Source organism: Mastomys coucha, unplaced genomic scaffold (assembly GCF_008632895.1).
Source record: "Mastomys coucha isolate ucsf_1 unplaced genomic scaffold, UCSF_Mcou_1 pScaffold21, whole genome shotgun sequence".
In the NCBI taxonomy this organism is placed as follows: Eukaryota; Metazoa; Chordata; class Mammalia; order Rodentia; family Muridae; genus Mastomys; species Mastomys coucha.
Genome location: NW_022196904.1, coordinates 85,193,721 through 85,214,316, shown reverse-complemented (window position 1 = coordinate 85,214,316; position 20,596 = coordinate 85,193,721). Strand labels below are relative to the sequence as shown.

The 20,596-nt window shown below is 44.8% G+C and overlaps 1 protein-coding gene across 7 annotated transcripts in view; it reads right to left on the bottom strand.

Annotated features, from left to right (window-relative positions):
* The window catches only part of Tenm4 (teneurin transmembrane protein 4), a 702,050-nt gene that overhangs the window by 490,663 nt on the left and 190,791 nt on the right, over positions 1 to 20,596 (bottom strand). Inside the window, exon 3 of one of the 7 annotated variants that reach the window (XM_031387403.1) lies at positions 16,532 to 16,578. The exons of the other annotated variants lie outside the window; for them this stretch is intronic. The gene's annotated coding sequence lies outside the window, so the exon portion shown is untranslated. The remainder of the gene's footprint in view (positions 1 to 16,531; positions 16,579 to 20,596) is intronic. 7 annotated transcript variants of the gene reach the window in all.

Sequence of the window (20,596 nt, the reverse complement as noted above, 5' to 3'; positions counted from 1 at the left end):
GAGAGAGAGAGAGAGAGAGAGAGAGGGAGTTAAATTTGACTCTTTCTGGTAAATGAGCATGGGAAAACCAACCATCTATCAAGCCAATGAATGCCAGTAAGTTCCACCGTGACATACAAACTTGAGGGAGGTCAGGCTGTCCTGCTTTAGTTCAGGGGAGCCTGAGTTTAATGGAACCAATGACAGTCCAGAAAAGACAGAACTCAGCAGAAATGGCATGATGGCATGACCTCTAAGAGATAGTCTAGCCTTTGTTAGTAAAGAAGCATTTAAATGTATTTTTTTAAAGTATATATAAACAGACAGATACCAACTGGAATGGAAGGGAAAAACAAAACAAAACCAAAAAACCAAACCAAACCAACCAACCAACCAAACAAACAAAAACCAGAAACAAGGCACAAAAGCCCAGCCAGTGCTCCACATGAACAAGTCCCCTGGTGGCAGGTTCACAGCAGAGGTCAGCTCCTCACCATGAGCAGAGGTTCTGGGATCTTGGGACACATTTGCTTTCTACTCTGCTCCAGCCTTGGTTACAGGTGGCCTTTTTATTGACTGATCCAAGGGTCTGGGAGCAATGTCCTCCAGCGGAAGTGAAAGGACCACCAGCTGTTGAACATCAGGACTGTTAATGAACCACCGCATAGTCACTTTCCTGGAAACTAGCCCCAGGGAGGAAACCCGAGGCTGAGACTCCAACACAGACTTCCTCCCCAGCTCAGCCTCCTGACCCACCTGCTCAGCTCTCCCAGGCCCACTGGGTGGACACCTGCCACTTCTATCCTAGTAAAGCTGAAAACATGGCCAGAGGGGAGACCAAGACATGAGAGAACTACCTCTTTCCAAATATAGGAAAACAAGAAAATCAAGGAGGGAAGTGTGTTTTACATATATCCCCCCTTTACTTTTTTTTTAATTATTATATAATATATCTTATATTTTACATGTCTTCCACTTTTAAACATATTTAGTATAATACATGTTTTACATATTTAAAATAAGAATTTCTGAAGTGATAGGTTTCAAAAATACTATGCAGACAGCACAGAGAATTCCCTCACTCCTTGCAGTGAATTAATTTTCCTAGTACTGATCTTTTGTTACTATGTTGCATTTGTCACAAATGGTGAACCAAAACAGGGGAATTATTTTAACTAACACCTATAGCTTATTCAGCTTCCCAGGGTGTATATCTAATGCCTCCTTCTCTTCCTGGATATCCAGCCATGATGCCTAATTCAATTTAGTCCTTGCATGTCCTTAAGTTCCTCTTGGTTGGCCCAGTTCTTCAGATGCTCTTTGATAGTCTGGAGAACAATGAAAAGGTCCATTGCGGGGTGCTTCCACTCTAATGGCTAGTGCTGATTAGCAACTTGACAGAGTCTAGGATCACTTAAGAAACAAACTTCTGGGCATGACTGGGAGAGAGAGTCTGGACAGAATTACTGAAATGGGAAAGCTTAACCTCAATGAAATAAACTCCATTACGTGGGCTGGGGTCCTAGATTGAATAAAAAGAAGAATGTGAACCAAAGCCAGTTTTCATCATATTCTTCTATATATGCCTCACTTATAGCTGCTGCACCATAGGGAATTCGGTATTCCTATGCCGTCCACACCATGGTAGAATGAATTTCCTCTAGCTGATAGACACTCTTCTTTCTTTCAGGCCAGCCTCAAACTCAGAGATCCACCTGTCTCTGCCTCCCACGTACTAGGATTAAAGGCATGAACCATCACTGTCCTGCCACCATTCTTTTCTTAAGTCATAGTCTGTTTGTGCTGAATGGTTTGTCAACTTGATACAAGCTAAAGTCACCTGAAAGGAAGGAACCTCAATGGAAAAAAATACCTCCATAAGATTGGGCTGTAGGCAAACCTGTAGGGCATTTTCTTACTTGGTGACTGATGGGGGAGCACCCAGCGCATTGTGGATGGTGCCACCCATGTGCGGGTTGTCCTGATCCTGGTGGTGATGGTCTTTCTATAAGAAAACAAAGCAAGGCAGGGAGAGCAAGCCAGTAAGCAGCATCCCCCTATAACCTTTGCATCAATTCCTGCCCTGTTTGAGTTCCTACCCTCACTGCTTTTGATGAACTGTTATTTGGAACTGTGATTTAAATTAACTCTTTCCTCCCCTGAGTTGCTTTGGCTATGGTGTTTTATCACAGCAATACTAATCCTAACTAGGATACTTCATAGCAGCAAGAAAGCGGTAACTGATGCACCCACTATTGGACGCTGTTTGGGATGTTCTCTGAGGCTAGAAGATCAGGAGGGGTGTCTTACTCTTACCTATGCACTTAGGAGCCTTAATGTCCCTTGCTACTGAAGTATGCCTGAACCCTTGCCGAGGCCATCATCTAATATCCCTGACTCACAGCAATAGTATGCACATGGTCACCCCAGCATATGTCCCTGGTATCCTTGTCCCTGTGGATGCCACCAAACCTTCACAGTCTGGCCACAGCCGACATCTGCCACACAAAGTCTTGAATTTTTCGCCACCTCTTTCTCTAGCCTTGCTATCAAGTTCCCACGTCTTTCAGACATTCACCCTCATGCTTTTACCCTTTCCTTCACCAAACATGGTGTCCTCCTGCTGACTGCCTGGAGCCCCAGGATAGCACAAAGCCCCTCACTTGAAAGCAGAACTTAATCCCAGTTTCTCTGTGCTACCTGGAGGGTTCTTCTCTAATCCTGAGACTCTGGCTGCCACCCCAAGGTTCCAATGCCTGGACCACAATGGCTATTCATATTTGGGTCTTCCCTGCCGCAAACTTCCTGATTTTGGTCTGTTGTGCTTACTGGGATGTTGGGGGTTGGTCTGCTGCTGCTTGAATTTATATGCTTTTTTTCTGTGATCCAAGATCTGGTTGCTCCAAGAGGAGCAAATTCCCACCTATACTAGCCTTCATTGTGCAAACCTTACTCCTCGATTTAAAACCATTGGTTAAAAAAAAAAAAAAAAATGGCTACAACTAATTACTGGGTAGAATAGAAAGAGGTAGAATTTGAGTTACCAGTCTGGAAGTCACAGGTAGGAACCACAAGGAGAAAGAGAGAGGGGGGAGGGAAGGAGGGAGGGAGGAAGAGAGAGAGAGAGAGAGAAAGAGAGAGAGAGAAGAGGATGAGAAGATGGAGAAAGCAAGAGGTTTCCATTAGTCATGATGGACCAGCAGCACTTGCCCGAGCGAAATTCTTAATAACACAGGAATTCAAACAGCAAGTACTTGGGGAGCACAATTGGGGAATTAGCCAGTCTAGCATTAGAGAACTAGATTAGGGGTCATCCCCTAGTAATTGTGCAGAGCCTAATAAATAAATCATAGTTTGAGTCTCACTCATTTGAAGCTAGATGGGTTAAGCATAATTCATATTATTTTACAGTGGGACATTAGATAGTAAATAACTCTTAGTATCTGCTGAATGAATGCATGAGCTCCTGATGCATTTCCCACATTTTTTAGAGTGGTCTGGGCTTGCCTGTTTCCTCAGCTGGATAATGAAGATCTGGAAAAGGACAGATCCTGCTTAGCAGAAGAAGCAGATTGCAGAGCTGCCTGCCAGTTAAGTCACTTCTTGCAGACTTTCCAGAACATGTTGGATATTACCAACAGCATCCATGTGAGACTGTCACCAGACATTTAATCTAGCAACTTCTAGATGGTCAGGAGATCCTTTTCCTTCTAGAGCCGAGTTTAGGACCAAAACCACTGCTCATTTCCATGACTAGATAGTAGGAACTTGTTAAGGCAAAAACAACAGCAGTTTTGACATTAGAGGGGAAGGTCTGGCCCTCACCTGACTGGTAGGGAACAGAGTCAAGCCCTTGAGCCTCATTTTCCACACCAGATACTGTAGGAAGATAGCCCTCCACTCTTGTGCCAGGGGGCAGCTGAGAAGACCTAGGGATCCAAGCACAACAGCACATGTTTCATAGGGAAGCCCAACCAAAGAGGAAAAGACTTTTTGGTCCTCATCAACAATGCAATGACCCTCCATTCATGTTTTCTGATCCTGTGACATTTGATTAAGGAAAACAGTACTCAGTAGGTGGAGAGAGGAGGAGCTCCATCAAGATCAAGTAGAGCTTTAAACACAAGTGGCTGGCCTTTTAACTAAGAGCAAAACACATGAGCGGAAGCCAGTGGTTCGATGACATAAAGAACAAAGAATTTGCCTTTGGAAGCACTTCTGTGGCCCTTTTCAACCTGATCAACTCACCCAGCTTGCTAGGGCAGGAAGAGTACATGTTGCCTGAGGAGACTCACTTCCAACATTCAGTGTAGATTGTGTAGCACTGATGATACAACTTAATGTGAGTGGAAATTAACTAACTGCACTCTGTAATTCTGTACAACATAGAACAAAGAAAACAAGTAATAAGGACATTGGATTTAAAAACCTTATACTGTAGGATGTGACATAGATTAAGGTTAATGCCCACTCAGCAAAGATCCAATGTAAACGGTGAGGTGAATAAATAAATTGGGCAGGAGGCCAATTATGAAACAAGTATATTGAGTGGATAAACATGTGGGGGAAATGCTCAGTTTTTCTACTAACCAAATAAATGAAAATCGGGGCAAAGCAAAATATCTAAAGTAGTCATCTTATTTCTAAATTTGAAATTAACTTCAAATGGCTGCAGACTCACAGAAAAGTGGCAATCTATTTAGAGGCAGCTGGTTAAAAAGGATACTTATTGGGCACCTTCTGTACACTTGCCTTATCAGATATACTAAATGTTCTCTTTTGGAACCCAAAAGAGAAGCTGAAGAGAGAACCTGAGGTGGCAGGTGGGAAGACAGGGCCAGGCTGCAAGCTAGAGTAGACTCTTTGGATGAAGAGCCCTTTGAAGATGACAGATGACTCCCACCCTGAGCCCAAGCTCCAAATACAAGGCCACCATCTGCCCTCAGAAAGGACAGCTGGAGGGCTTTTCCCATTTCCTCTAGTTGACTGGAAGAGCAGGAGGTGACAGCTGGCCTGTTGATGATCTACAAGTCTCTGGCTCTCAGCAGACACAGGAGACAGAGGTGGCTCATGTGCATCCCATATGACCCTCTCTTCACACACTTACTGACCCAGCTCCAGAGCAGAATGCCAGCATTCCAGATATACAGTGTTGACCACAGAGAGAGTCGAAAGATGAATTTCTCTGAGTGAGATTCAGGTCTCCTGTAAGTAGCAATACTTGGGAGAATAAAATTGTTGATCAGATGAAAGTCAGTCAGTCAGAAACAAGGCTTGATCAGTTGATCTGGTTGGAGGGTAGAACTTGGAGACCAGATTACAGGAGATTTGATAAGACCAGGGAACCAGAAATGGAAAGCTCTCTGCCCTGGGTGTACCCTCCCATAGTCTACAAATTGCTACTCTAGCCCTGTAGAAAAGGGTACTTCTTGGTTTGGTCTCTGTTCTTGCAGTATGAAACTCGTGATCCCCCATCCCCAACCAAATATTGGTAGCTGCCCAAAGATGTAGTGCTAGGCAAAGCTCTGTAAGTGCACAGTGCCCTAGATGCCAAACCACCTCCCCTAGAAGAGGCTGCCAGACAGAATGGGGCCTGTCCGTTGGCTGCCTGTAGTCATTTTTGGTGATCTATCTCTCCAACATGGAGATGACTTCCGAATGAATTTTGTATCCATCTCAAATCTCAACTCTACCTCGTAGTAAATATTCACACCCTGTAATTATGCCTTGGGTGAATGGAAGGTTGAACAACTGGCTGAATAGATACAATGAAATGTTTTCAAAGTTCACCCTCAACTGTATGATTGACATGAGTAAAGGAAGCAACAAAGATGAGCCGAGAGACCCGTGTAAAGGGCTAGATGACGGCGGAGGCAGGGGCCAGATGACGGCAGAGGCAGGGGCTTGGGGAAGGCGGGTGTGATGGCAATTCTTGGTGTCAACCTACCTACATCTGGAAGTTGTTTCTCTATTTTAGACAGTGCAGAAATGGTATGCTTGGCAAGGCATAGACCCAATTGTGCCACTTCATATTGATGGCAGTATGACTGAAGAGAGGAGGTTGGGAAACGGTTACCCCATTTCTAGCTTTCAGTTCTTTGACCATCAGGAAGCCCATGAGGACCAAAGCTAGGGCTGACCTGAGCAGAGCAAAAGGAAGTTCCTCTTGTCTCAGAGAGGCCCTGAGGCCTTCTAGTGAGTAGGACCTGAAGCTCTGATCCTTGAACTTGCCTCCTGTATGACATCACCAGGGAGAGCATGCTTCACTTCTGTAATAAAATGGGTCCCAACTTAGGCTGCTCAGTGGAGTCAGGCAGGCCTGGGTTCAATCCAAGGTCTGCAGTTCATTAACAAGCATACTGGGGTGAGATCCTTCTCCTTTCTTCCATCTTTTCATCTGTTAATGAGGGCAATAATAGTCACTTTCTAGGGTAAATGTCAACTTAAGCAAGCTCGTGCAGGCCTGGAAGTCTCTCTCTCCTTAGATGTTCCTACAAAACATCTAGTTTATCATTTAAGCAATATGGAGAAAATTGCTATAAAAATGTCTACCATGTATTTATTGGTTATTTCCCATGTGCTTGATACCCTGAAATCTAAAATAGGAGAATGAGGATGTGGGTGATGAAGAGACTCAGATCTCTCTCTGGGCTTGAAAGCAAACATCCAGTGCTATCCATACTCATTCCCTTGTTGGTGTTCACACAAGTCAAGCATCATGGCTTACTCTCCTGGCTAAGTTTTATTTCTACACTAGTTTGCATCAGGCCCATGTACTTTTACACATGGTATTGTATTCAGGTTGACTGGGGGGAAACACATGGTGGAGGCCCGCACGTGTCCCCTCCCTATGTTGCAGAGTATACCTTGCTTGGGTGTTCTCAGAGACTTCTTTCTGCTTTCTCATTTGAACAGTTAATGGGTTTCACCCTCTTAAGTGACACCTGCTGGAAATGTAATTGTGCACATAATTGCTGTGTGGGAATGGAGGCTTGCTTATTTCCCAAAGCTTGTGCTTCCCTTAGGAAACCGTGGGCCTGCTTCCTGCTTCCCTGCTGGCGGAGCATGTGGTTGGCTTCCCCTGATCTTCTCTGGGCAGCTGGCCAGGAGGACTGGCTAGGCAAGATAGCAGCACTTGCAGTAACTTTCGAGATTTCTAGAGATAAGATTGGGGAGATAGCTCACTGGCTAAAGTGCTTGCTGCACAAGCACGGGGACCTGAGTTTGGATCCCCAGCAGTCCTGTAAAACCTGGACACAGCACACATGTCTGTGACCCCGTTGCTGGGAGGGGTGGTGGGGGCAGGATGATTCCTGGGGTTCATTAACTACCCAGCCTAGCCAAATTGATGAGTTCCAGGTGCAGTGAAGAGGCGCTAGAAAATCAGCTGGAGAGCAATACAGGAAGGCACCTGACATCGATCTCTGGCCTACACACTCACACAAGTGCACACACAGGTGAGGGAATACGCACACAAGTATGTATACACAAACACCCATCACATATACATAGACTCTATAGAAGGCTCATCGAAGTCACGGACTTTTCACAACACCGAGAGGAGACTGAAAGCTCTAGACAATGTTCCCGGCACTCATTTCAGCTAAACTCCTGAGGCCAAAGTGTCCCTCCTCTAAAGGACAGTGTGAAGAATGTGAAGTGTGAGGAGCTGAGGACAGTCAGAGCTCTTGCTGTGGTTCTCTCTTGTTATCTGACAGGAGATAGAGGCCTGTGGTGGTGAAGCCTGGTGATCAGTGACCAGTGGCTTTGCCCATGGCTCTGACTGACCCAAGGGGAGCTCAGGTCAGCAAAGTATGGAAGGGCAAAGAAAAGAGAACAGAGCCCTGGGAGTGGAGGTGGGGGAAAGGAGTCTTAATGGCAGCCTCTACACAGATACAGATGCATAAACATGTGAATAGAAATGAATATGCAAATGTGCAGATACATATTGGAATGGTATGTTAATTAACCTGATCTAGGTAATGACCTTTCCCTCCCGCCAGTTACCGCCTTCCAGACTGTTCCCCACACTTTCATTTGGCTTGCAGAGATCTGTCTAAATTTCAAGATAAGAATTAAGACTTCTTATAAGAATGAGTCAGGCGTGATGTCACATACACGTAGCCCCAGCACTTAGGAGAAAGAGGCAGAAGGACCTTGACTTCAAGGCCACTCTGCACTAACAGTGAGGTTCAGGCTAGCCTGGGATATAAAGGGAGACTTTGTTTCTGCTTCCCCACCCCAGAGAAAAACCCCAAACCAGAAAGAACAGAATGAATAGATGTTTTGTCTTTTCTTCTAAAAGCTGAACCTGTTCACATCACTGCCATGATCCCCAATGTCCCCAAGGTCCACACCCATCTCTGTATGTCACTGAACACAGGGGAGGAGGCTGCTGCTGTTGTTCTAAGCAGAGGGACAAGCTTCTGAGAGTGTCTGCAGTTCTCTTTGGGCTAACGTGCCCTTGTGAAAAGGATGCTTGGGGTTCCTGGTATTCAGATCCCTGGTTGCTACTCTAGGAGTTATGAGTCAGGGCTATGTATGATACTCCCACAACCCTTCTATCATCTGATAACATGGCAGAAATAAAGACTGTGGCAACTAACTCTTATACAGCTGGGTGCTGGAGCTCTACAAGCAAGGGGAAAGTCGCATGGTAATGGTAGAAAGTCTTCAACAGCTTTTTGGAGCTGTCTGCCCTCCACTCAGTGTCCCGAGTGCAATCACAAAGAGCCAACCAATGAGCTGGCTCAGTAGGCAGAGACATTAGCTGCCAAGTCTGATGACCTGAGTTTGATCCCCAGGACCTAAAAGGCAGAGGAGAGAAGTGACTCCCACAAGTTTTTCTCTGGTCTCCAAATGCATACCATGTCACAAGTGCCCCCTCCCACATACATACATACATACATATACATACATATGTATTTATATACATACGTACATACATAGTTAAAGAAATAAGCTAACAAATAAAAACATTTTAAGTGTTTTTATTTTAAGAAAATGTGTAGGTACACTAATGGTTTCCTTTAAATCCTTTTCGGTTTAAACTAGCCAGAACTAGATTGAATCATATCTCCCCCTCCTGCAGACTTGCTATGAGCAGAGATTGTTACCTCTTTGTCTTCCCTAAACCCAAAATATAACCTTGTGCCTTAAAGCCCTCCTGAGACTGGATGGAGGTGCAGAGGCAAGCATCCCTGAAGGCGCCTCCATCCTGGCTGGAGGTGCAGCTGCTGCCTCACTAAGGACTCAGAACGCAGATCACCTGGCTTACTAACGTTGTGGATAACGTAAACATTAATTTTGATGGGGTGGGCTGCGAGGATTTCTTATCAGAAATGTGAAAAGACTGTTGTATGGACAAATTAAAATGTGTTTTGTTGGTGCAGAGGCTTATTTTTTTGCTTCCTGCTTGGCTGGCTCTCTGCTGTGTTCCAAATAGCTGAGGGACATCCAGATAATCAAAGCTCCCTCACCATACATACTGTTAGCAACTCCTTTCAGACCCTTCCTGTCCAGATGTACAAAGAGAATAGCAAAAGGAAATAAATCCAACACTTCCCAGCTACACCCGCTACACCACAAAGTCTCTGCAGTTCTGAATCATCAAACCTTGCATTTCTCATTAACTGCCCCTCATATGCAGCATTTTCAATTAAGTTGGGAGCACTGCTACACTAATTATGTTATGATATTAGTCCCTGCAGATTGATATGCAGCTAACAGTTTAGGAGTGCCGTCTGGATTGGATTGTTCAACCTACTTGCAAGCAAACACTTCTTGGAAAGCTGTCCCTGGCCTGGGACTGGACATGAATGCTTAGTTTTATGAATTGACTGGACTGATCTACTGGATGCTTCTGGGGGGTATAGGCAGAAATGTTTTGTGGAAGAGACTCTGTAGATTGAGTCAAGATGGAGCACTTGGTATGACTGGGTACTGGCTAATCCTTGAGGGTCCGAACAGAGGGGAAGTGTGGAGCTTAAACTGGGAGAACCATCTTCCTTGGCTGCTGGTCACTAATCTCTTCTGGGAGGTGCATGCTGTGAGTTCATAGGCCTTTGGGATTGACTGGTGTCAACACTACTGGTTTCTCTGTGCTTGCTGGCAGCTGGTGAGACTTTTCAACTTCCATAATTACATGAGTAATCTCTTTATACTTCTCTTCCTTTAATCTACTAGCCTCTTGGTTCTGAGTCTCTGTAGAGCCTCGTCTAACACAGACCTGAAGAGTTAGGAGCTGTCTGGTGCTCTATGGGGTTCTAGCCTCCGGTCTGTGTGGCAGTTATACCTCCGCCAGGACCTGATCCCACTGAGCCATAGGGTTGTGTTTTGTGTTTCCTCTGCAATCCACACAACCCTGTACTCATAGGAAGTGCTCAGTTAACACTTCCCCAGCAGGCCTGCCTTGAAAAGTCCCACTGAAAAGCTCCAGCAGAATGTCTTTCAATGTCGGCTTTCCATAACAAGAAAAAAGAAAGAAAGAAAGATATATGGCTCTGTTCCATGAAAAATACAACCAGAGAAGGGGAAGGAAATCATATTTGCTGTTGCAAATTCTAAATCAGACACTTTCAAAACACACAGGCTCATTTCATGTAGCCAAGTATCATTTGAGGGAGATTCGGTCATGCGCAGATGTAGATAGACTCGGTGCAGTGACCTGCACCCTTGCGCTTTCCAGCACACCTGGCATCAATTAATTTTGCTGTAAGGGTGCATGGGAAGAAGTTAGACCTCTTAGAGTTTCTGTGTTCAAGATAGACAAAGGAAGCAAATGTCGTTTGACAGTACCAAATGCAGTAACTTGTCACTGCCATCCACTTAGCACACACTGCTCCTGTGTACCTTTCTAAGGGCTTTGGATCCCTTCTGAGCTAAGTATCCTCGGCCCGATTCCCAAGGATGCAGAAACAGCCTTGGGGATCCCAAGGGATAAAGACAGTGGCTTTGAGTTAAGATATCCTATTGACTATGACTAAGTCTCTTCATGGCTCTCAATTTCTCACTTTGTAAAAGTAAGAGTGTGTGGTTAGTGCAGAGAGCATATGAGCAATGCAAGTGATACCATGGGGCAATTCTCAAAGGCATGTCAGATATGAGGCTGTATCAGATGCAGAAAGCCATGGTAGCCAAGTTCTCTGAGAGCAGACTGCTCAGTTCCATTCCTGTCTCTGCCGTGGTGGACTTTGGCTGAGGCACACTCTGGACTGTCTTCACATAGTTTCTCTATCTCTAAGATGGAGATGAGAGTAAAGCCCATCTCATGGAATTGCTTTGAGGACTAAATGGGCCATATTGCACAGATAACCAAGAATTAAGCACAGGGTTTGGGATGCTCAACACTTCCCTGTCATGGATGTCTTCCAAACATTGCAAATCGCTTAAAAGTCCATACCTTAAGAGTGAGGAGTTTAATAAGACTTTGGAATAGTTATTGGTAGCATGGCTGATAGTCCAATTCACCTAAGACAGCCATGCCAGAAGGCTCCCAGCACTGCCGTAGTATGATAACTGCTTCCTGGACTGGATTTCTATGGGAACTCAGATTTAGAGAGAATAAGTCATGCACCCAAGGTTACAGGACTAGAAAGGGGTAAACAGAAACTTGTACCCACACAAGCAAGAGCTGGGGCTGGGCTTCTCTCATCTGGTGTTGAGTTCTCTAAACCTGGAATGTGCGTGCGTGTGTGTGTGTGTGTGTGTGTGTGTGTGTGTGTGTGTGTGAGAGAGAGAGAGAGAGAGAGAGAGAGAGAGAGAGAGAGAGACATACAGAGACAGAGACAGACAGAGACAGAGAGACAGACAGAGAGACAGAGACAGACATACAAAGATAGGGATACAAAGACAGATTTAATTTTATTGAAGCAAAGCAATTTGTACTTGTTTGAAAGTGAATATCATCTTTCCTTTCTTTTCAGTGAAAGCTGGGTAAAGAAACAAACAAATGAAACTGAATGAAATCACAGTAGAGAATTTAAATTCCAGATAAAGTTCTCCAGGTTCTGCTGACTCTCCCATTGAAGGGCAGGGCTCAAGTCATCGTTAGGAGAGAATTTTACTTTATAAGTGTCATCTTGCAATGCAAGGGTATCCATTAAATATCACAATAAACATGGGAAGGAGAAGTCATTATAAAGATGTCTACTGGACCCATCCAGGCATCTCGAATCCATTTATTGTTGACCTTCATATTGCATTCTGTTTCTCTTTTCTGTCTCTCCCTTTGTCTGTCTCTTATTTTCATTAAAGAAGAGAAAGTAGGCTGGTGCATATTCATAAATGCCAACTGTCCATATTTACATGGAGACACAGTGCAGTCTCTGAGTCCAGTATATACAGAGAAATGAGGGAAAGTTAAAATTCTATACACCACTACCCAGGGGCCCACAGTCTTCCAGCTTCCCCACAGACACAGAACACAATGATGGTGTTGATTACATAGTTTTTGTTGAGACAAAAAGATTCCCAATATTTCTTCTCAGGGAGCCTCCGGTAAGTTGAGCAATATGCCCTGTGAATATAGGATCTTTCTCCTTTCGAGTCTTTCTAATTCTTCTTGAGTCAATTTGCACAGTTTCCATTTCTGAGAAAATCTCCCATCTAAAGGCTATGAGGAATGTCAGAGTCACAGAGTGTTTGTTGTCTTGTTGTATTGTTAAGTCATATCAGTGGTCTGCTTCCCTTTTCCTATCAGCTCCTCTCACTGTAGCATTGATGCTTTCCAGCACTTGGTTAACATTTACTGGCCAAAGAAACATACCCAGGTGATGTGATGTCAAGATGCTAGCCACTAGTTTGAAAAAAAAATAGGATATATCAGAGAGAGAACATTTGTCAGAGTGGATAAAATGCTTTAATCAGCCAGTTTGAACAGGAAAGGGGAGGAAGGCCAGTAAGGTTTTGGAAGGAAGGGTTACATTGTTCCATCTGTGAAAGCCATAGATGTATGGACAGAAGAATGCTGAAAGAGGGGTTCTGGGGGAGGACAGGGAAAAGGGACCAGGCCCAAGATGATATACAAGGTAAAACTGGCCAGGGAGATGTGAGACTACTCCAGGCTTCTGGCATCCTGCTTTAAGGCATACTTAAGTAATTGATTAGTTCACAGGTAGATGAAATTCTGAGGATGGCATACAAGACCACCCCTGAAATCATGTGAACTATTCCAGCAAGCAGCAGAAGAAATATTTAATGGTATTTGATACAAAGCAGAGGAGAGAGAGAGAGTTAATGGTGCTTAGTTCATAGCTCACTGTGGCATTTACGGGCAGTCCCTGCCCATGTCCTGCAGCCTGTCACTGTTAAGGAAAGGGAGCCCATGTGACAAGAGTATCAAGGTGTAGGTAGGTGAGGACGAAGGGCTCAACTCTATGCAAGTCCAGGTGGATTAAGATCAACTAGCACTCTGCTTGGAGTTGGCAAAAACTACTGCCAGTGTGTGCCAGGCCCTGGATTTATTTCTGAAAGGCAGGGATGGAACCTGGACCAGGGTTCCCACTACATGCTCCAGACATCTCGGACACATAGGAAAGTACAAGACTCATCCGCAAAGCAGCATGGGGACAGACAGCCCAAATGTCATTTCTGATCCTTGCATTTAGGGCCCATCTCAATTAAGATCCGTTAGAAGTCAATTTCACAGTGGCTGGTTTTTGAAGATCCCCCAAAAACGATAAGCTGGGAACAGGCTGCCACCTCCTTTGGGAGCAGAGGCCATCCTCCACAGGATGCACCAATGCTTTATTGTATTTATTTATTTTGATTTGAATTAATTTGGTAAATAATGTTTATTGAATTTTTTTCTCATTTCAGAAGCAATGCATGTTTAGAAGATAGAAGCAGCTGTTACATTCCATGCCTGGCTTCGGACCAGCCATGACTATTTGCTTTATCACAAGCAAGCCTCAGACAATCTCCTAACACAGATGAGCAGTGGTTTTCAAATGTGGGGGGTGGGGGGAAACCAACAAGGTGAGACAGAACAAAATCACACACAGCACAATCCTAGTGCCTAGAAAACCAGTGGGAGCTGGTTTCTCCTGCTCATGTGCTGTCTGTCATTTTTCTGTCGTTTCACGAAGCTCAGATTTTAACTCGGAGAACTTGCATCCTGTCTTTCATACTTAATGGTCTGCAAGACACATTGTGCCCTGCTATTAAAAGCTTAGCAAACATCATTTTTAACAGCTACAAAATACTCCATCCCCCAAGTAAGCCATAATTCACCTAACCAGTCTCCTACAGGGAAGCATTTAGTGGTTTCCAGTTTTTACTCAGAACCAAAGCCACAGTGCTTGCCAGTAGGGATGCAGTTTTGCCTACATTTCAGATTGTTTTCTTAGCACAGATTCCCAGAAATAGAATTAGTAGGTCAGAGGATACAGGCTTTTTAGAGCCTCTTGAATTTCACTGTCACGCAAGCACCCTGCCATCTCCCTTCCCCTGTAGAGTCTGAGGGCCCCTTGGTGCACTTAGCAGGCTGGCCCCAAAGGTGCATTTTAAAACTGTCTTCCTGGGGTAGGGGGAAGGAAAGCATTATTTGTCTGGGGCCCTGACCCAGAACTGGAAGGACACGATTCCTGTCTCCGTGGAGACACATAAAGTGTGTCTTCCTGTCCCTTAGTCTCCTCTCCCCTCGTCCAGAGTTCCCTTTTTGATTCTGGTATCATGGCCTTATGTCTAGGGCACAGAGAAGGCTCCACATGGGCTCATCACCTCAGATATCACAACTCCAGAGGATGCAAGGAAGGGGCAGGGTGTATACATGCTTCTAAGGTCATTTAGCTTTTTTTTTCAGCCATGTATCAGGTTGTAGGAATCCTTTTTTCTCCTTTCTTGAAGTACCAGTGCATGTCAGAGAGCTGTCTTCAAATGTACTCTGCATGGTAGATTTTGGGGTCGGGTTCAGTTGGCCTTAAAGAAACTCTTGATTTGTGTTCTAAGGTCACCAGAGGTGCCCTGACCAGAAGGTAATGAGGAACTTACACAAAACAATGAAAGACTTCAAAAGGAACCTGGATGAAGATTTCTATAGCAGAATGAGAACTCCAACGGGGGCTTTTTATTTCAAGAAAATCTTAACACATGGCTGGTGGCTGCAGGAACAGGGCCCTGTCACTAGGAGAGTGAGTACCTCCCATGCAGCAGAGGCTGTGGGAGGTGACCTCATAACCCATGATCTCATCAAAATGTTGGGGCCTAAAGAAGTCACATACCTAACTGAAATACCTGACCCTTTGCTGCCAGTGTCCAGTGGTGGCTACAGGAACGGAACCTAGCTCCATTGTGAGTGAGAGTCAACTGGCAGTATTGTTGAATTCAGAGTCTGATTTGGTGCCTGCCTTTTCTAAGTTGTTCCAAGGCAATGCTGAAGCTGCTGGGTCAGGGACCACAGTTTGAGTAGCAAGTGCTTCTCAAGCTTTAGCAAGAATTACAAATTACCCAGAGGCCTCCCTTCAAGTGCAAATGCTGGGTCTGGCCCCTGGGGCTTGTGACTTAGTAGGTCCAGAATGGAGTATTAGAACCTTTCAGATAATACTAATGCTTTGTAAAGGATAATACCCTGCCCCTTGCCATAGCCCTACGTGTGTGTGTGTGTGTGTGTGTGTGTGTGTGTGTGTGTGTGTGCATTCACATAGAGGCTAGAAGTCAACCTCGTGTGTACTTACACAAAACCTGCTCCCTAGTCTCCTCTCCCCTCATCCAGTGTCCACCTTTGATTATGGCATCATGGCCTTATGTCTAGGACACAGAAAAGGGTCCACATTTCTTTGAGATTTCACCTTGGATTTTTTGTCTTTGTTTTGAGAGAGGGCCTCACATTGGCCCAGAGCTCACTGAATTGGCTGGGCTGTCTTTTTAGCTATCTCCAAGAATCCTTCTGTCTCTGTCTCTCCAACCCTCACATTACAAATACATGTTACAACACCTCACAATTTTTTTTTCACAGTATCTGAGGGCTTAAACTCTAGTCCACATGCTTGCTGGACAAGTGATTTGCCAAATGAACCACCTCTGCAGCCTCCAAATTCTAAGCTCTTGGGGTGACTGGGGAGCCAGGCCCTCTAAGAGAACACTGCCTTCAGCACTCTTGGCTCTGCACAGGATGCCAGACCACCATTCTTAGGAGGTCTGGAGGTCAGCTGCCATTGTCCCAGGACTCTCAGCCTTTGTCAGTAGCATTAGGACAGGACCTTGTGTGTGATATAGCAAATCCCCAAAGCCCCTTTAATCTCCCTGCTGAGGCAGGTGGTATAGGAAAAGTCCAAAGATTCTGGAACCACGGAAGACTCCGGTGAAAAGCTGCTTTGCAATATATCAGCTCTATTATGTTGTCGAACACCACTTCCTGCTTGTTAGGTCTTGAGTTTAACAAAAAAAATATATTATCACTCAGTCCAAACTTTACAAAAGTCCTTAGGGAATCTGAAACGAATCGTGTTAAGCTCCCGTTATAAAACAAACAGTCCTCTCTTTCACAAGCTTGTGTCCACAGTGGACTAGATGGAGGTGGGGAAGGGAGAGAGAGAAGGGGAGGGAGGCTCACCTTACAGGTGAAGTCTGCATGCAGGGCCTTTCTTAAGCACCAGAAACCTGCAGGGGATTAGAAAGCAGAACTAAGATCCTTGGCTGCCCTGGGAGAAGGAGGAAGAGGGGGAAGGGGAAGGGGGGAGGGGGAGGAGGGGGAGGAGGGGGAGAAGGAGGAGGTGGAGGAGGGGGAGGGGGAGGGGAAGGAGATGGACTTACAGGGATGCACTCTCCTCCAGCAGAAGAGAGCTAGGGGAAACAGGGCCTCAGGAGACACCACTTCCAGAAGCCCTCCCTGGATTTTACCAGGTAGAAGCACTCTCAACTTCAGCCTGAGCACAGAAAGCACCTCCCCCTATGCAGACTGTAGTTTCTGCCTTCATGTCAGACTGAGTCTCAAGGCTGGGTAGAGCCAGGCATTCACTACACTGATTTGCTTAACTGAGTTCTCAGCCCCCTTTCATCCCTCTCACTGAGGAAGGCACCTCATATGCTGTAAGGGCTCTGAATGGAGTCATCACAGCACTTAGGAGCAGGCTAGTGAACACATGCCCTTTAGGCAGAAGCCTGTTTGGTTTAGGTCTCTGGAGCCAGCTCCAGCATTGCCTCCCCAGGGGACCTGGGACCAGGGGCTTTTGCTTCTCTGTACCTCAGTTTCTTCTCCCAGATATCAGGGAGTGAGACTGGAACTGCCTTGGTGGTGGCACTGTTGGAAAGGATAAGCCAGAGGGCACATGACAAGCATACGGAACTTTACCTTAGGAAGTGAAAGGAAAAAGGAGAAGGAAACGGGTCAAAATAGTGTCACAGGTGCGCCTCATCAGACAGGGGAGAGGGACAGGATGAGGGAGTCAGATAGGAATGGGACTGGTTTTTAAAAATCATTTATTTATTCATTATTATGTGTGTTCAGGAGATAAGAAATTGCAGGCAAGTGTCAACCATTGCATTGGGGGGGGGGGCAGGCAGAGGACAACATTTAGAGGCCAGTTCTCTCCATTTTCCATGCATTCAACTCATGCCATCAGACGTGTATGACAAGTGCTTTTACCTTCTGAGCACCTCACTGTCCAGGGTTGAGTCTTTTTATAGCTCCATCCCATAATCCATAGAAAAAAACAAAAAGGAGCAGATCAATGGGCCAGACTTATAGAGTGCTTATGAAATACTGCCTCTTGTTAATTTCATTCTACCATTATAACAAGTTTATACAATGACTTTTTTTCCCCCTGTCTTGAAGGATTTCACATACTAGCCCAGGCTAGTCTCAAACTCATGCCATGCCTCAACATCCCCAGTACTAGGATGAAAGGAGTGAGATAGCTTCTACTGGTTTGATTTTTAAGATGAAACAGCCATAGGCCTCTATTCAGGAGCCTAGATGAACTGTCTATCTACAGTATAAGTTAGCAGTCAGGTCAGTAAACTGGAAATTTCTAGAAAAAAATGTGGTGTTATTTTTGCGATCTTGCAGACACCAGGCCCAAAGCCTAACCCAGAACAAAAACCCAGTAGATTTACATCATTGTGTCTAACAGTAAACACTGAAACAACTCAAATCCTTAACATCAGTAGAAAGTATGACAAACTTGCACTGTATATGGGAGGCAGCCTAAGAGCAAGATGGCTGATGAAGGCCTTGAAGAACAGCCTAGAGGCTTGGTCTACCCTTTTCAAGCACAGAAATCCACATCACTAGAGCGGCTGTGTCCTGAGGTCCCGGCTGGTCCATATCTGCTTTGGTTATTTATATTCTTCATCAATAATTCTTACAACTACACTGCAGTGTAGCCAATGACAGTTTATTCTACAGTTGTGGAAATATGAGACTATTTTCAATGTTCCTGGCTGAGGTATGACAGAGTCAGTATGTGACATGAGTCTGCTCCCAGAGGACACCTGCAGTGATGTTTACTGTCTAAACTGCTGCCTGACCTCCCAACTTAGGGATGATCTCCTGGTGGTGGAAAAACAGAGAAGCCTAAAATGGCATGGCTACTCTGCAGCTCATGGTGGCTTGCCCTAAAATCTTAGTCCTCTCATGTGCAGTGTATAACTTCTTTAGTCTCCCTTGAGGCTCAGGATCCTCTAAATTGGAGATCTCCCTATGCCCTTTAGGATTAGCTGGGAGACCTGTGTGTCATCCCAACAAAGTGCCAGGTACAGAGTAGCCATTTAATAAAGAGATGTTAGTTAGCCACATGCTGATCTGGTATCCCCTGTGACTGGGCTACCATAGAGGTCCTACCAATCTCTCCTTGCTGAGAGTCCATATACACTACAACAAGGCCACACTTCCCTGGGCAGCCAGTAACTGTTGTGTAAGAGAATTCCCACCAGGTGCAGAGGACAGCATATTGCCTTCAGAAGAGTCCCCTTCACCTGGCAGAGAACATATTTGGGGTCCTGTAACTATATTTATGATCCTGTCACTAAGATTATTTTGCATATCTTATCAAGAATTCAAAAATTAAACTCTTGTCCAATAGCCAATGAAAGGAGTTTTCAAGCAAACACTTTTTTTCTTCAAGCACTATTAAAGAAAAAAAAAAAACTACACACACACACATACACACACACATACACACACACACACACACACACACACACACACCTTTCTCTTGCTTCTCTGGAGACCTTTGAGCTATGAAGTGCACTTAACACCATTAATTGCCATGGAAACTACAGCATCTTCTGTAGAATATGGTCAAGATTTTCCTTTTGCTCTCTCTCTCTCTCTGTCTCTCTCTTTCTCTCTCTGTCTCTCTCTCTTCCCCTCTGTCTCTCTTCCCCCTTTCTTTCCCTGCTCTCTCTGCTCTCTCTCTCTCTTCTCTCTCTCCTTTCTCTCTCTTTACCCCCTCTTTCCTTTCCACTGTTCCCATTCCTTCTGTGGAATGACAAGGTTCCGCTTCCCCATCCCACTCCTGATGCGCTGTGTCTTCCAGTCTCTCTGGGACTGAAGACATTACTTACCGGGAAGGCAGCACTAAGAACAGGAAAAGAGGAAGACTTCCTGCCCACCCCACATAGAGAGCCTACGCATCTACTCATGCCCTTCAGTAATTATTTAGTCTTCACTAATTTTTATTCATTCTCATTAACACAACTGTAACATAATGTTGGGACAATAATGACAAGAGTCATCTGAGTGCTTATAACAAAATAGGTCTTTCGTCTAGTATTTACTCTGTGCAAGGCCTATTCTGAGTGTGCCATTTTACAGATGAGTAAACTAAGGCATGGAGATACTGGATCCACTTTTCCTCAGGCATAGAGTAGAAGGCATACTTTGAACATAGGTCCTTCTAATCCCAAAGCTGGCCTGTGAATTTTCTATTGCAATTTTTAGCCTATTTTTAAAAGGAGTGACTCCTCTTTAGCCAGTCATCAAATCCTTAAGTATTTTTAAGCCTCTACTATTTGTCAACAATGCCCTATTATACATCTATCTACCCAGCAAACTCAGTCAGGTGAATCCCCCATCCTCCTTCCAAAAAGGAATTAACAAAAAAGCCCCCAAGTCACCTAAACATACCAGGAATCTAAAACAATATTTATTTGAGGAATGGACAACTTCTTTCATTTCTCTACATACAAGGTCAGTAAGCCCAAGATGGAGGATGAAGATTTAGATTGTGGATCCTTTACTCTTTAACTGGGAGTCCTGGATGATGTACCTATGTCCTCCAAGAGAACTTCTCAATACTGTAACAGGAATACTCTCTGGAGCTGGTTCAGAAGATGAAATCAGGAGATGTGTGTGAGGCAGCTCCCACCAGGTAGGAGTGCAGTAGCTGGCTCCTCTCAGTGGCAATTGTGTCTCTAGTTATCCATTACACAAACATTCACTCTGCACCATGATTGCCAGCTCCCTGTTTGTCCTGCACCATTTTGTTTTCATCCAAGGAAATACCTAGATCTGTGGCAGTGTGACAAAATGAAATAATCCAAGCATAGGATTATGCACAGGGCATGCACCATGGCATCCATTGTGCCCATTACATGGTAGAACTAACATTTGAAGTGACATCTGGTGATTTTCATTCCTGTGTCTGGTGGTGGTTAGCTTGGAGATGTTTGTTGT